Here is a 15,521-nt window from a genome sequence, read left to right as displayed (position 1 = left end):
CCAGGTCCTTTTTCTGCAACTTCAGCTGCTAGAAATGTGACCCACAAGACCTGGAAAGGCCCTTCCCACTTCACCTGCAGGGCTGGCAGTGCCACCACTGGACACGGACCCAGGGGCTGGGCAGGAACGGAGGGGCTGGGACGTCCAATCCATCGGCCCAGGCGGCACCAGGAGTTCCTGGAGTTCCTGCAGGGGAGAGCCTCAGGACAACAAAGGATTAGGAAAAGGATCATTTTTAACTTTAATAGGCACATCTCCTGCAATATGGGGACTTTGACAAGGCCTACTGGGGCAACAAGGACACACTCAAGGCTATCTATTCAAAGGATCTACCAGCACTCAAAAGCTATCACTGTCCTTCTTGCAGGGGGAACTCAAGAAACTCTGTTGGCCAAGAGCCTCCAGGAGGATTTACAGGTTTTTGGGCTCTCTTTTAACCATTTTTCCCATCACTGTAGCTGGGACTGTCACCTGCCCTACAGGGGGAACAGCCCACAAAGTTCACTTGCAGGGATGCCATTAACTCAAAGTCTCTTCTCAGGGGGGTCACTGCACACCTTGGCCTTTGTTTGCCCTCCCCACCAAAGATGCTTCCAACAGTTCTGAGACATCTGGCAGACCCAGAGCTGTCCTCAGGGAATGCTTCAGCTGCTTAAAGGCTGCCCTTGCACCATCTAGTCAAGGCAGCAAATGCTTACAGGCTGTTGGAAAAGTTGGCAGAACAGTCTTACCACACATCCAGAGGGAGCAATCCAGAGTCCAGCCTGTCCCACCATTCCCAGCAAGGCAGTTCATGGGCTGTCTGGGGCTAAGGGAGTAGTCAGGTGGCTTCTCTTCTTTCTTTCCCCTTTCCATATTTTCTCCTTCAAATGCCAAGGTTTCTGGGCTTTCCTTGCTCAAGCAGAAGCAGCAAAGGCCATCTTTTCAATCCAATACTGGAAACTACTTGAGGTTGACACTTACAGGGGTTCTCTCAGGTCCTGCACTCATCAATCATCTTGGCCATTGGTTTTCTTGGCAGGTTCTTGCATTCACGTCCTACAAGCAAACCAGGATGAGCCAATTTAGCTGTTACTGCAACCAATCCAAGCTGGCATTCTGATTTTAAAGGATACTGGCTTTGCCTTACCAGGAGAGATCCCACATCAGGGGTAACACCTACAGGTTCTGCCCTCTTCCACTCTCCTGCAGTTCCACTGGCCCACACCACAGGAACAACTGCAGCTGCCACTTCAGTCGGGACCTTGCTGCTGACAGGAGTTATTCCCTGCACAACAAGAGCTGCTGCTTGGACACATTTAGTTTCAGCAATTACAGTTTCAATATCCCCAGTTTTCCATTTCATTTCTGCCTCAACTTTTCCACTCCATCTCTTCCTAGCACAGGTTTGGGTGAGTTTGGCAAACAGACAAACTCAGGAATTCCCCAATGTTTTCCCAGTTTAACCCCTGTCACACCAATCACCTTAACACTGCCAGTCCTTAATTCTCCCTCTACTGGGTTAAGGACTGAGGAAGTTGGACCTGTGTCTGACCAGGACAAGTGCAAATCAAATGCTGGGGACTGGAACACACACCTGGCACTCCTGGAGCTCTTACCATTACATTCAAGACAAAATAGTCAATTGTACCATCACTGCTCATTTCTTCTGTGCCACAGCAACATCATTCCAGGCCTCTCACTGCCAACCCTATGCTTCTCCCAGCAGCTCCAGTGGCACCAAAACTTGTCCTGAAGGCACAAAGGCTCCTTTTGGGAGCACCATGACCCACCCAGACTGTAGCACTGGAATTCCATCTCCTGGACAAGCTGGGAGAAGCAGGGAAGAAAAACAAGGACCTTACAGGTCAATTGGGGGCACCTCTTCATCCAACAGCAGCTCCAAGAAAGGTACTGAGTCAACACCTCACCAAAGACACAGGAAAACAAGTGCCAACACTTCAACAATCACTCCAGTTTTCAATTGATAAAGCAATACTGAAGAAAAGCTTTTCAGACACTTGGGAAGAGTCCATCCCACTTTAACCAGTGTGTGGGACTCGTTCCCAGCCTCCTGAGGTTCATTTCCCACCTCACTCAGGGCTGCAGTACACCTGGTTCTACACACACACTCAGGGAGCTGCTGCTCCTGCATTCCAGTCTCCTGGTTCTCCTTGCAACTCCTCCAGCTGTTTGCCCAGCTCTCCAGTGCCCATTCCTTTGCCCACTGCACTTGTTCACAGCCCCAGGGCTCCCAGGGCCACCCTGGGCTCTCCCCTGCCCTGACACTCAGGGCCCTTTCCCAGCCCCGACTCCATCCAGCACTGACCCAGCTGCTGCACCTGCAATTCTCCTGCTCCTGCCCTCCCTCTGCCTGCAAAACACCCCTGCCAGCTCCTGCACCCCACCTCTTACCTCCCAGCAAAGCAGAGCTGCATCCTCCTGGATCCTCCAGCTGGATGCTGCTGGCTCTGGGCAGCTCCCACCCTTCAGCAGGGGATGCCAAAGGCAGCTCTGGGGACTGGCCCGAGGGCAGGGACACCCACTCTGGCTCACACCAACACTCAGCCAGCTCAGGCCTGGGCTCTTCTGCCTGCAGGGCAACAAACAGCCAAGCAGGGACACTGGGACACTCCAAGGAAACAGGGACAACAAACTCAGCAGCCTGGCACACCACAGCCCCCAGACCTGCCCAGGCTCCAGCTGCTGCACAGACCTGTGGCCACACAGGACCCAAACCCACCCCCAGCACAGACAACCCTGGGCAGGTCAAGCTGCTCATTCCCAAACACAACCAAACATCCATCCCACTGTCTGCCAGCCCCTGCTCCCAGCTATCCATCATCTTTCCCATTTCCTTTCTTTACAGGTCCTTCCATTCACATTCTACTATCAAACCATGATTAGGAAGTTTAGCTGTTACTAGAACCAATCCAGCTTGGCTTCCTAATTTTAAAGGATACTTGGTTTGCCTTACCAGGAGAGACTCTGCCTTAGGGGTAATTCTTACAGCTTCTGTCCTTGTCCATTTTCTTGGAATTCCACTGGCCCACACGACAGGAACAACTGCAGCTGCCACTTCAGTCGGGACCTTGCTGCTGACAGGAGTTATTATCCCTCTGTAAACACCAAACTGCTTCAATACAAACAATCCAGTGGACACTACAACTCCTTGGCACTTTCAGTGTAACCAGTGCAAGTCAGTTCCTAAGTTACACAAGCTTTTCTTCTCAAGTTGTAATTAATTAAGATATCAAAACAACAACAACTGTGAGATAAGAGATCCCCCCCAACGGTTCTACTTTTAGGGAAACAAAAACCCAAACCCCCATCCCCAGTACTACAATAGCTCAGGCTCCCAGAAAGGCCCAGGGGCTGGGCTGGGCTTTTGGCTGCCCTGGAGCACAGGCAGGAACACGATGTCACCACCCCACAGCCACAGCTGAGAACCCAAAGAGCAGCCACACCAGCAGCTCCTGCCAGCCCTGCTGGGCTGGGCCTTGGGGAGGAAGGGCACTGACCTTTCTTCCTGCCTAGGAGCAAAGAGCCTCCTTGCTGAGCACTTCTCCTGCCAAGGGCATCAGCTCAGATGGGAAGTTCATCAAGGGCAACTTCTTGCACTGAGCAAGAGTCCTCTTCCCTGGACAATCTCTTTCCAACGGAACTCAGAAGTACACACAAAAGTTCAGGTGTTACCTAAAATTTCATACAAGAACCTCTGAGACTCAATTGATGAGTTTCAGAAGCCAGGCAATCTTTTATTCCTACGCTCTTAAATCATTCCAGACCGCCAGGAGTCCTGGCAATAAGCTCCCAAAGGGCACACACAGCTATCTCCATTGCAGCTGACATGGCAGCATTACAGGAGGATTCATTTTCCTTCCCTGCATTCCTAATCCCTACTCAGGACATGTTCCAACACTTATTACCATACACACCTACCCTTAGAAGGTTTCCAAAGGGCTTCACCGAGGGCCTTCCCAGGTCTGCTCTGTCTGGAGCCCTCAAAGTCCTCAGTGCCTGCCTGAGGAACCTCAACACAACTCACCTGCTTACACAGCAACTTGCTGCTGCTTGGCTCATGCCTCAGTTCCCTTCTTCCTTCTTTCTTCACCTCCCTTGCTTGGTCCCTTTCAATCCCTTGGCTCAGCTCTGTGCACTTTCCAGGCTACATCCCACTGCAAAAAGGATCAGCTCTTGTTACATCTCAACACTCAGATATCATTCCCCCTTTATTCTTGACACTTGGCCATTAGGCCAGTGTCTCATGATTTAAAGCAGAGTTTGACTCCTCAGTGACAACAACAACTGACAGCCCTGAATCCTAACACAGGCTGAGACACAAACACGGATGGGAACTCTGAAGGATCCACTTGGTCCTGCTCACCAATCCAAAGGAGCTTTCTGAACTCAAGAAGAGACCCAACATCCTTTTTCTGCAACTTTGGCTACTCTAAATGTGACCCACAAGACCTAGAAAGGCCCTTCCCACTTCACCTGCAGGGCTGGCAGTGCCACCACTGGACACGGACCCAGTGGCTGGGCAGGAACGGAGGGGCTGGGGCGTCCAATCCATCGGCCCAGGCGGCACCAGGAGTTCCTGGAGTTCCTGCAGGGGAGAGTCTCAAGACAACAAAGGATTAGGAAGATCATTTTAAATTTTAATATGCATATCTCCTGGAATATGGGGAGTTTGACAAGGCCTACTGGTGCAACAAGGACACACTCAAGGCTATCTATTCAAAGGATCTACCAGCACTCAAAAGCTATCACTATCCTTCTTGCAGGGGGAACTCAGGAAACTCTGTTGGCCAAGAGCCTCCAGGAGGATTTACAGGTTTTTGGGCTCTCTTTTAACCATTTTTCCCATCACTGTAGCACGGACTATCACCTGCCCTACAGGGGGAACAGCCCACAAAGTTCACTTGCAGGGATGCCATTAACTCAAAGTCCCTTCTCAGGGGGTCACTGCACACCTTGGCCTTTGTTTGCCCTCCCCACCAAAGATGCTTCCAACAGTTCTGAGACATCTGGCAGACCCAGAGCTCTCCTCAGGGAATGCTTCAGCTGCTTAAAGGCTGCCCTTGCACCATCTAGCCAAGGCAGCAAATGCTTACAGGCTGTTGGAAAAGTTGGCAGAACAGTCTTACCACACATCCAGAGGGAGCAATCCAGAGTCCACCCCGTCCCACCATTCCCAGCAAGGCAGTTCATGGGCTGTCTGGGGCTCAGGAGGAGTCAGGGAGCTTCTTTTCTTCCTTCCTCCTTTCCAGGTTTTCTCCTTCCAAATCATGGGTTTCTTGGCTTTCCTTGCTCAAGGAGATGCAGCAAAGGCCATCTTTTCAATCCAATACTGGAAACTGCTCGAGGTTGTCATTCAAGGTGCTTCTCTCAGATCCTGCACTGATCAATCATCTTGGTCATTGGTTCCTTGGCAGGTTCTTGCATTCACATCCTACAGGCAAACCAGGATGAGCCAATTTAGCTGTTACTGCAACCAATCCAAGCTGGCATTCTGATTTTAAAGGATACTGGCTTTGCCTTACCAGGAGAGATCCCACATCAGGGGTAATACCTACAGGTTCTGCCCTCTTCCACTCTCCTGCAATTCCACTGGCCCACACCACAGGAACAACTGCAGCTGCCACTTCAGTCGGGACCTTGCTGCTGACAGGAGTTATTCCCTGCACAACAAGAGCTGCTGCTTGGACACATTTAGTTTCAGCAATTACAGTTTCAATATCCCCAGTTTTCCATTTCATTTCTGCCTCAACTTTTCCACTCAATCTCTTCCTAGCACAGGTTTGGGTGAGTTTGGCAAACAGACAAACTCTGGAATTCCCCAATGTTTTCCCAGTTTAACCCCTGTCACACCAATCACTTTAACACTGCCAGTCCTTCATTCTCCTTCTGTTGGGTTAAGGACTGAGGAAGTTGGACCTGTGTCTGACCAGGACATGTGCAAACCAAATGCTGGGGACTGGAACACACACCTGGCACTCCTGCAGCTCTTATCCTTATATTCAAGAGAAAACAGCCAATTGGACCATCACTGCTCATTTCTTAATCCCAATCCCACACTGCTTTGGCACTTGGAGCACCACTTTTATCACCCAATTACAGCCCATTAGAGAGCTCCATGTCTAGCAGGGACAGGTACCCCTGGGATACTCTCAGCAATGCCTGAATCCATTGCAGGGACCTTGCTTTGAGCTCCCCAGGGCCGGGCACCCCGAGGATCTCCCCGAATAATCCTTTCGGTGCGCGCTGGAGTCCTCGGGGTGCCCCAACCCGGGGGGCACCAACAGCACTGTCCCTCCAGGGGGCCAATTTGGTCCTAAAATGCAGGGGGATCTTGCCTGTGTCCCAGACTGGTCCGGGGATCTGAGGCCCTTCCCGAGAAAATCTCGGTGCCGGCGTGAAGGGCCAGAGATCCCTTGGAGCCACGGGAGAGCAGGCACAGAGTCCCTCCTGGGGGGGCAATTTTCCTGTCTGAAATCAGCTCTTCAAAGGAACCTCTAAGTCTCAGTTGGTAAGTTTTAGAAGCCAGGCATTCCTTGCTTACAACACCCTGCCATGATCCCAGCCCCACGGGTGCCCTGGCAATCAGCTCCCAAAGGGCACACACAGCTATCTCTACTGCAGCTGATGGGAGGGGTCAGCATTACAGGAGGGTTCATTTTCCTTCCCTGCATTCCTGTTCCACAGTCAGGACATTCTCCAACACTTATTACCATACACACCGACCCTTACAAGGTTTCCAAGGGGCTTCACCGAGGGCCTTCCCAGGTCTGCTCTGTCTGGAGCCCTCAAAGTCCTCAGTGCCTGCCTGAGGAACCTCAACACAACTCACCTGCTTACACAGCAACTTGCTGCTGCTTGGCTGCTGCTTCACTTTCCTTCTTTCTTCACCTCCCTTGCTTGGTCCCTTTCAATCCCTTGGCTCAGCTCTGTGCTGTTTCCAGGCTACATCCCACTGCAAAAAGGATCAGCTCTTGTTACATCTCAACACTCAGATATCATTCCCCCTTTATTCTTGACACTGGGCCATCAGGCCAGTGTCTCATGATTTAAAGCAGAGTTTGACTCCTCAGTGACAACAACAGCTACAGCCCTGAATCCTAACACAGGCTGAGACACAAACACGGATGGGAACTCTGAAGGATCCACTTTGTCCTGCTCACCAACCAAAAGGAGCTTTCTGAACTCTAAGAAGAGACCCAACATCCTTTTTCTGCAACTTTGGCTACTATAAATGGATCCACAAGACCTGGAAAGGCCCTTCCCACTTCACCTGCAGGGCTGGCAGTGCCACCACTGGACACGGACCCAGTGGCTGGGCAGGAACGGAGGGGCTGGGGCGTCCAATCCATCGGCCCAGGCGGCACCAGGAGTTCCTGGAGTTCCTGCAGGGGAGAGCCTCAAGACAACAAAGGATTAGGAAGATCATTTTAAACTTCAATAGGCATATCTCCTGGAATACTAGGACTTTGGCAAGGCCTACTGGTGCAACAAGGACACACTCAAGGCTGTCTATTAAAAGGATCTACCAGCACTCAAAAGCTATCACTGTCCTTCTTTCAGGGGGAACTCAGCAAACTCTGTTTGCCAAGAGCCTCCTGGAGGATTTCCAGCTTTTTGGGCTCTCTTTTAACCATTTTTCCCATCACTGTAGCTGAGATTATCACCTGCCCTACAGGGGGAACAGCCCACACAGTTCACTTGCAGGGATGCCATTAACTCAAAGTCCCTTCTCAGGGGGGTCACTGCACACCTTGTCCTTTGTCTGCCCTCCCCACGAAAGATGCTTCCAACAGTTCTGAGACATCTGGCAGACCCAGAGCTCTCCTCAGGGAATGCTTCAGCTGCTTAAAGGCTGCCCTTGCACCATTTAGCCAAGGCAGCAAATGCTTACAGGCTGTTGGAAAAGTTGGCAGAACAGTCTTTCCACACATCCAGAGGGAGCAATCCAGAGTCCAGCCTGTCCTACCATTCCCAGCAAGGCAGTTCATGGGCTGGCTGGGGCTCAGGAGGAGTCAGGGGGCTTCTTTTCTTCCTTCCTGCTTTCCAGATTTTCTCCTGCCAAAGACAAGGTTTCTTGGCTTTCCTTGCTCAAGCAGATGCAGCAAAGGCCATCTTTGCAATCCAATACTGGAATCTACTCGAGGTTGACACTTACAGGGGTCCTCTCAGGTCTTGCACTAATCAATCATCTTGGCCATTGGTTTTCTTGGCAGGTTCTTGCATTCACGTCCTACAAGCAAACGAGGATGAGCAAATTTAGCTGTTACTGCAACCAATCCAGTCTGGCATTCTGATTTTAAAGGATACTGGGTTTGCCTTACCAGGAGAGATCCCACATCAGGGGTAATACCTACAGGTTCTGCCCTCTCCCACTCTCCTGCAATTCCACTGGCCCACACCACAGGAACAACTGCAGCTGCCACTTCAGTCGGGACCTTGCTGCTGACAGGAGCTATTCCCTGCACAACAAGAGCTGCTGCTTGGACACATTTAGTTTCAGCAATTACAGTTTCAATAGCCCCAGTTTTCCATTTCATTTCTGCCTCAACTTTTCCAGTCCATCTCTTCCTAGCACAGGTTTGGGTGAGTTTGGCAAAGAGAGAAACTCAGGAATTCCCCAATGTTTTCCCAGTTTAACCCCTGTCACACCAATCACCTTAACACTGCCAGTCCTTCATTCTCCTTCTGTTGGGTTAAGGACTGAGGAAGTTGGACCTGTGTCTGACCAGGACATGTGCAAACCAAATGGTGGGGACTGAAACACACACCTGGCACTCCTGCAGCTCTTACCATTACAGTCCCGAGAAAACAGCCAATTGGACCATCACTGCTCATTTCTTAATCCCAATCCCACACTTCTTTGGCACTTGGAGCACCACTTTTATCACCCAATTACAGTCCATTAGAGAGCTCCATGTCTAACAGGGACAGGTACCCCTGGGATACTCTCAGCAATGCCTGAATCCTTTGCAGGGACCTTGCTTTGAGCTCCCCAGGGCCGGGCACCCCGAGGATCTCCCCGAATAATCCTTTCGGTGCGCGCTGGAGTCCTCGGGGTGCCCCAACCCGGGGGGCACCAACAGCACTGTCCCTCCAGGGGGCCAATTTGGTCTCAAGGCCTCAATGGACAGCCCAAAAGGCATTTCAAGAGGCCTTCTTTGGAACCCACCAACGGGTACGGGGAGGAAGCCACAAGAAGGCCTCATTTCTAAAGGCAGGGGGATCTTGCCTGTGTCCCAGACTGGTCCGGGGATCTGAGGCCCTTCCCGAGAAAATCTCGGTGCCGGCGTGAAGGGCCAGAGATCCCTTGGAGCCACGGGAGAGCAGGCACAGAGTCCCTCCTGCAGGGCCAATTTTGCTGCCTGAAAACAGCTCTTCAAAGAAACTTCTAAGACTCGGTGAGTTTTAGAAGCCAGGCATTCCTACACACTGTGAGATATTTTAAAAGCTTACTGAGTGAAAAAACATACAGCTTTTATCAGTGACATCTGACCTCCCACAGACAGCTCCTTTCCCCTTTCAGTACAAAATTATTTTCATGGAATCATTTAATAGGAAGTGCCCAGGAACCCCAGACTGTGCTTTCCAGAACAGAAAATAAACAGAGGGAAGGAGCTTTGCATGAGTGTAACATACTCCAGAACACACCTGACTTTAGTTTTACTCTGTATGCTCAAATATAGCAGAAGACAAAAACTCCAGTAGGAGAGCTGGCACATTACCCATGGTACCCTGAAAGTCCCCCTTAAGAGACCTGGAGAAAAATCGCAGTTGTGCGAGTCCCTTTTGCCTGCAGATGGCTGGGGATCCTCTCCATCCACCTCGTGCTCTCCCAACAGCAGAAAGGGGAACCTCAGGGACACGGTGGCACTCGACATCCTGCTGAGAGAGCAAGGGGAGTATTTTTGCTAGAGAGCACAGCAACCCCCCTGTCCTCACAAACTGCCTCCCTGCAAAAAAAGGAATAATTTCTCCTGGACACTCCTCCCACAGTCAAGGTCTTTTAAAATGTGCTCAGGGTCCCTCCCAGCTTCTGCCTGTCCTTGCATTTAAAGGCATGTGCATGTTTCAACAGCAAACCCAGCTCCTCACTGGCAGGATAAGCCCTGCTCTTACCTGGACAGACTCCCGGGCTCGGCACAGCTGTGGCTCATGGAGCAGCTTCCCAAGGCCCTTCTCTCTCCCAGCAGGAAGCACAACTCGACTCCACTCCCCAGCACCAGGGAAACCACGAGCCAGGCTGGAAACTGACACAGAACGAGCAAAAAGCATTAATGCAGCACCAAGAAACCAAGTTAAAGCAGTCTTTGCCTCGTAACCCTGCACGGGGAAAGACTTTGGGATTCCGAGGCAATCCCTGAGACACCCAGAGAGCAACAGCCCCGCAGCCCTGCCACGGCTCCCCCGGGGTCACCCGGCAGGGAAGGACCTTACCCGGCCCCCGCTGCCCAGCACAAGGCGCCCCTAAACGCCCCCCGGCTCCCCCGGTCCATAACCCAGCGGCCAAGGCGCTCTCCCCTCCGCAGCCCGGGCAGCAGCGGGGCCGCGCCCTCAGCCCTCACACACAACCGACCGCACCCGCCCCGCCGGCCCTTTATACCGCGGGCCGCCAGCGCTGCCCAATCAGCGCTCGAGCGCCGCCGCCCAATCCCAGCCCGCCTGGCCCTGCGGCCCCGCCCCGCCCGCTCGGCTGAGGGAGGTCGGGAACTGGGGACAGGAACCTGCTGCTGGGGGAGAGCCTGGAGATGGAATTGCACACGGGCACCTGAAGCCCAGGCGATTTGCTTGCCTTGGCAAGGCCCTGTGTTGCTCCCAGTCACAGGAAATCTCTGTTTCCCTGCCCATCCCTGGAGACAGGTGGCCCCTAAAATGCCCGGCAATCAGGAAGCACAGGCTGGAGGAGCTGGCAGGACCCAGTGGCCGTGTGTGCTGTGTGACACCGTGTCCTGCAGCCCCACGGACCTGCACAGCAGGGACAGGTCCTGGCAGCGTTTCAGTGCCGAGGCCAAAGCTGGGGCTCAGGGACAGCTGGGGCACGTGGCAGCTCTGGGAATCTCTGCCATGGATGGCTGGGCATTCCAGGACTGCCTGCTGGGCAAAGGAGCTTCTCTGCAGACTGTGGAACCAACAGGTCTCATGGACTGTAAGAAGCCAGAACTGCTGCAGGACTGGAGAGGAATCTGGGTCAGAAGAGACAGTTCAAGGTCTCTAAGTCTGACCTCCTGCTCAGGCCACAGTCACCAATGGGATCGCACCGGGCTGCTCAGGGAGGGATCCAGTCATGTTTTGAAACATTCCACGGATGGGGATACCACAACCTCCCCAGGCAACCCGTTCCATGAGCGACTGTCCTGACAAAATACCTCCCCTCCTATGCGGTTGGCAGCAACAGCTGGGCTGGCAGGAGCAGAACCTCCCTGCTGGGCCATTCCCCAGCAGCCCAAGTGCCCTGCACGGGGCTTGGTGCGGAGGCCTGGGCGGCTCGTTCCTCCAGCTGGGCATTTTAGGAGCTGCCCTTGCCCCGTCAGTGCCAAGTCCCTCCGGCAGTGGTGCAGCTCCTCAGCTGGAGTGCCTCTGAGGGACCCCTGGCCACGTTTCCCAGCAGCTGAAGGAAGGGAGGGTCACCCCCCAAGCTGGGCTGCCTTTCTCTCGCTGCCTTTTCCCCACCTTTACACTGCAGTGACAAGAGCTGCACTTTCCCAGGGAACGGGGCAGTGACAGGGCAGAGGAGCAGGCAGGAACCCCCTTCTTTTCTCCAGGCCAGTGACTAACTGTGTGTGAAGGGACAGCGACTCTGGTACCAACTCCACCTCCCACTTCTTGTCACAGATCGATCTGAGGCACTTGTCAGGTCAATACCTGCTCTTTTCAGGAGCACCAGGCTTGTGGTCAGTGTCCTCATTGTAGCCCACGAATCCCTCTAGGTGTTAAATCAGCCTCCCTGTCCTGATTCTTCTCATGAAGAATTAGCATTTAATGAGATATACAAATTATCCTGAGAGGGTCTATGTTACAAGCTCAGTTTGGCAGTGTTGCTATCCTGGAAAGTGTGGAACAGTGACTGTCAGTTCTCCTTATGCTGCTCTTAAACACCATCCCTACATTCCCAGGAGAACTCTGGAGGGAGAGACAGAGAGTTTAAAACATGAAACCCTGGCATCGCAATTGTTATTTCTAAGGATGTGTTTCTATCTGATACAGTTGTTGGGGTGATTGCTCTGGAGAGTGTTTTGTACCTCAGGCAGTAAGTCTGGTGTATCAGCCTCCTCGTGAGCAGGAACCAGCACATTCCCCAAAGGAATGTTATGTCAGACTCTGTATGACACAGCACGGAGGTGAGCAGGAGTGGTGCTTGTGCACAGCTGAAGTGAAGCACCCTTGGATTCGAACTGCTCTGGGATATCTTTGTTGAGATGGGTATTTCTGCACAGCTTCTTGTGCCATGTTGAATTTAGAGATGAGCTGATAAAGGCAGTGACACTGTTCTGTCGTCACTGAGCTTTTGAGGATTTCAAACCCCTTACTCTTAAGTCCAGGGGCTCGTTCCCTGGGGTCCGTGCTCGGGGGTTTGTTCCCGGGGCTCGTTGCCGGGTCCCGCCCGTGCCCGCTGCGGGTCCTGGCCGGTGCCGCCTCTCGCCCGGCAGGCGGAGTGGGGGCCCCGCGGCGGGAGGACCGAGGTGGGATTGGGGCTGGGACCCCCCCAGGGAACGGGACACGGTCCCGCTCGGGCCGGGGGAGCCGGGGCTGTGCCTTGGCACGGGAGAGCGGTGACCCCGGTGGGCACGGCCGGGACTGCAGCCCCGGGGCGCGACCCAAAAGCGGGGGATGGACCCCAAAGCACGGCTGGGATGAGAGAGTGTGTCGTGGGTGGCCATAACCACTTGTCCCTCCCGCAGTCCTCGGCCCTGTCGGTCAAGTCCTGCAGTGCGGACTCGCCGTTCCCGGTAGCCGGAGAGGGCTCCCATCCCCGGGCAGCCCCAACGCCCCTAAATCCCGCAGCTCCTGCTCCCGATCCCGGGGTGCCGGGTCTCCTCGTCCCGCCCCTGCCGCAGGTATCTGGACGAGTACGCCAGCAGCTACAGCCAGGCGCCCCTGCCTGTGCTCCTGGGCTCCACCAGGACCTTCCTCTCCATGGTCTCCACCTGCTGCATCTCCCCTGCACCCACCGCCTGCTTCCTGAAGGAGGTGACACCCCTGGCACCAGTGGGCTCATCTCCGTGCTGCTCCTTGGCAATCCAGGCGAACCAAGGACGCCTGCTTCCAAATTGCCAGCCACTCCCCCATACCACCACAGTGATCCTCAGATCTCAATTCAATCAGATAAGACTCGACACATACGGAGCGAAAATGGACATGAACTCTCCCATAAATGCTTAAAGCTACTTTATTTTCAGTATACATTTAATTTTGAAAAATATAAATGCTAAAATATCTCATCATCTTCATCTTTTGATTCCATAAAAGTCACAATAGAAAGCTTCATAAAACTGTAAAATACTATAATGTTATAAGGCATTTCATGGTTTATATTAGTGGAGAAAAAAATCACTTTAATAATATTTGAAACGTTTTCTGCTTTTTTCCTTTTTGTTCCACCATCCTGATCCACTTCATTTCATCCCAAGTTTTCATTCTCTCCTCCAAAGCAAATACAGACTTAGGAGAATTATAAACAATAATAAAAGTAGCTGAAAGTGCTGTTGATTCAAAATAAAAATACAAATACAAAGGTGTATCAGCAGGCCAGAGGCTGGTGGCCACCGTGTTCCCGGAGCTGGGACAAAGCTGGCTGTGGCTGGTGGCCGTCAGGGGTCCCACCGGGAGCTGGGACCTTGGATTTGTGAGGGGAAGGTCCTTGTTGACGGCCGACTCTGATCTCAGAGGGCTTTGGGTCAGCCTCCACACCTATTCCCTGAAGCGCCCACCCAGGCTTTTCCTACGAAATACCCAATTTGGATTGAGCTGCTCCTCTTCAGGCCTTTTCCCATGTCTCTCCAGCCTTTTCAGAGCAGGTTTCAGCTGCGTTCCTGTGATACACAACAGAGCTTCCATGGAAACGGAAGCAAAGACCCCTTGAGAGTGAGCGGGGAATGTACAGAGGTGACGGCTCCTTCGTGGGAGTAGATGCTAAAATTTGACATTTAAGGACTCAGCATCATCAGAAAATCCTTTGGTCCCTCCTTTGGTCAGCCCCACCCAGCCATTTTAGCAGACCCCCACAAACCCCATCCAAATGAGGATTCCTCGCAGGGAAAAAGCGCTAGCACTGAAAGCCCTGGCTGCCCACGGACTCCCCAGGCTGCGCCACACACTGCACCTGAAAGCCAAACCTCACAAGCTTTCTGTCCCGGGAAACAGGGCTGCTGTCCCCCCTTTGGTCAGCCCCGCCCCGCCACTGCCGGCCACCCAATCCAAACCCGATCCAAATGAGGATTCCTCGCAGGGAAAAGGTGCCAGCAGAGAAAGCCCTGCCTGCTCACGGACACCACAGGCTGCAATATACACTGCACCTGAAAGCCAAACCTCACAAGCTTTCTGTCCCGGGGAAAGAAGACTGCTGCTGTCCCCCCCTTTGGTCAGCCCCGCCCCGCCATTGCCGGCCACCCGATCCATACCCAAAAAAAATGAGGATTCCTCGCAGGGAAAAGGTGCCAGCACAGAAAGCCCTGCCTGCCCACGGAGTGCCCAGGCTGCGCCACACAATGCACTGAAAGCCAAACCTCACAAGCTTTCTGTCCCGGGAAACAGGGCTGCTGTCCCCCCTTTGGTCAGCCCCGCCCCGCCATTGCCGGCCACCCGATCCAAACCCGATCCAAATGAGGATTCCTCGCAGGGAAAAGGTGCCAGCACAGAAAGCCCTGCCTGCCCACGGACACCCCAGGCTGTGCCACACACTGCACCTGAAAGCCAAACCTCACAAGCTTTCTGTCCCAGGAAACAGGGCTGCTGTCCCCCCTTTGGTCAGCCCCGCCCCGCCATTGCCGGCCACCCGATCCAAACCCGATCCAAATGAGGATTCCTCGCAGGGAAAAGGTGCCAGCAGAGAAAGCCCTGCCTGCCCACAGAGTGCCCAGGCTGAGCAACACACTGCACCTGAAAGCCAAACCTCACAAGCTTTCTGTCCCGGGAAACAGGGCTGCTGCCCCCCCCTTGATCAGCCCCGCCCACCACTGCCGGACACCCGATCCAAACCCGATCCAAATGAGGATTCCTCGCAGGGAAAAGGTGCCAGCACAGAAAGCCCTGCCTGCCCACAGAGTGCCCAGGCTGCGCCACACACTGCACCTGAAAGCCAAACCTCACAAGCTTTCTGTCCCGGGAAACAGGGCTGCTGTCCCCCACCTTGGTCAGCCCCGCCCACCACTGCCGGCCACCCGATCCAAATGAGGATTCCTCGCAGGGAAAAGGTGCCAGCACAGAAAGCCCTGCCTGCCCACAGAGTGCCCAGGCTGAGCCACACAATGCACCTGAAAGCCAAACCTCACAAGCTTTCTGTCCCGGGAAACAGGGCTGCTGTC

General features: G+C 53.5%; 1 long non-coding RNA gene across 6 annotated transcripts; it reads right to left on the bottom strand.

Annotated features, from left to right (window-relative positions):
• Nucleotides 1–966: 966 nt before the first annotated feature.
• On the bottom strand, nt 967–6,482 carry LOC135407946 (uncharacterized). Of its 6 annotated transcripts, XR_010427093.1 has the most exons (9): nt 5,555–6,482; nt 5,130–5,434; nt 4,477–4,588; nt 4,028–4,157; nt 3,501–3,593; nt 2,957–3,098; nt 2,395–2,572; nt 1,599–1,809; nt 967–1,038 (listed from the first exon to the last, which is right to left on the bottom strand). It is a non-coding gene; the product is annotated as an uncharacterized LOC135407946 (long non-coding RNA). The 6 variants fall into 6 exon arrangements; XR_010427092.1 differs by lacking the exon at nt 3,501–3,593 and having other exon boundaries at nt 969–1,038; nt 5,555–6,481; XR_010427094.1 differs by lacking the exons at nt 3,501–3,593; nt 4,477–4,588; nt 5,130–5,434; nt 5,555–6,482 and having other exon boundaries at nt 981–1,038; nt 4,028–4,289.
• Nucleotides 6,483–15,521: the final 9,039 nt, after the last annotated feature.

The sequence above is a fragment of the Pseudopipra pipra genome, unplaced genomic scaffold, assembly GCF_036250125.1.
Source record: "Pseudopipra pipra isolate bDixPip1 unplaced genomic scaffold, bDixPip1.hap1 HAP1_SCAFFOLD_101, whole genome shotgun sequence".
Taxonomy (NCBI): Eukaryota; Metazoa; Chordata; class Aves; order Passeriformes; family Pipridae; genus Pseudopipra; species Pseudopipra pipra.
The sequence above is the reverse complement of the archived record's forward strand: the minus strand, read 5'-3'. Positions and strand labels throughout refer to the sequence as shown.